Raw genomic sequence first — 1,701 nt, forward strand, 5'->3', positions numbered from 1 at the left:
TATATATATATATATATATTAAAATTTCTAATTTAGGGATTTACTATCCATTTTCAGCATCTAAGAATAGTCTAAGTTGATACTGGTAAACAAAAACAATAAGAATTGATTAAAAACATTTGGTTAATGGATAAAATTTTTAAAATATTATAGATTAAAAATTTATCGGCACTATATAAATTAAATTAATTTTGATACTGGTAAACAAAAACAATAAGAATTGATTAAAAACATTTGGTTAATGGATAAAATTTTTAAAATATTATAGATTAAAAATTTATCGGCACTATATAAATTAAATTAATTTCATATAATTTTGGTAATAAGTTGGGGTAGCCTAAATACATTCGTAACATTAATTGATAGATGTTTAAATCCATAAAAATGATAAAACACTATAATATTATACCTTAGCATTAATTGATTTTAACTTAGAAACTTTAATCTTTAACGTTAATAATATTTATAGGGTAAAAGAATACAAGGAATTACATATGAAGAAACTATTAGAATATTTAGAGATAACTTTAAAAGAATTGAGTTATTTCCATTGCAAATGGGAAAGTGATGGAAATAAATCTAAAATTCAGAAAACGTCAATGAATCACTTGAATTGGTATTAACATAAGACATATCTATTAATAAAGCACTGAATGAGTTACATTAAAAAATAATTTAATAACTTTATCTTAATCAAAGAAAAAATCTCCATGGAAGACATAAGAAAATTAGTAAGTATTCATAAATTCCATATTGTGTTCTTCAAATTAAATATTAATATTATAATCTAAGAGAAATTGGTAATGAATAATGCATGTATTTAGTTTAGATCTCTATGGAAAATGATAGGGATAGAGCAAATGTAATATTATTGAAATAACAGAAATTCTTATTGGATGCACATCAGAAGAATTCATTTTAGAGGAAAATAAAGAGATAGCTTCTAATTTATTTAAGTAATAAATTAGGAACACAAAGAATTTTATATATATGAAATTAATATTTATTCTCATTGAAATAGAAAAAAATCAAAGTCTATATTTTGAGCAGTTTGTGTTGAACATCATAAGTACATTTGACTTCTTTGTAAAGTTAAATGAGATGATAAAAAATTAACGAGCCCAGGAAAGATAATAGCATAAAAAATACAAAATTAGCCTGATGTCACAATTGATGTAGATGATGAAGACAATACTCTAGAATTGCCCGAGAAATGATAAATGATAAACCTGAAGAATGATTGATCTTAACTCAATAAAAAATAAAATTGAAGAAATAAAAAACAATATTTTTTTGAATATTTTATAGAATAGTTTAATTATTTTGAGTGAAAATAGGAATCTTTAGAAGGGAGTTTCATGAATTTTTTTTAGTACTTTTATATTCTTATGTGGATGTTTTTATAGTTTCATGAATTTTTTTTAGTACTTTTATATTCTTATGTGGATGTTTTTATCATATAAAAGTATACTAAAGTTAGCATTAATTTTTAATTTATATTTTTTTATGAAGTCTATCAATAATTAGGAATAAACTTCATATTCTCTTTTGCATCGTTTTAACATACTTTAAATCAATCTATATATATATAATTTTATAATTTTGTAATGAGAACTCTCAACTTTGGAAGAGACGGTACGAATCAAAAGAAATTCAAAGTGAGAACTTTAAACAGACTCGGAAAGATTCTGAACCGCATGA

This window comes from Asparagus officinalis, chromosome 1, assembly GCF_001876935.1.
Source record: "Asparagus officinalis chromosome 1, Aspof.V1, whole genome shotgun sequence".
In the NCBI taxonomy this organism is placed as follows: Eukaryota; Viridiplantae; Streptophyta; class Magnoliopsida; order Asparagales; family Asparagaceae; genus Asparagus; species Asparagus officinalis.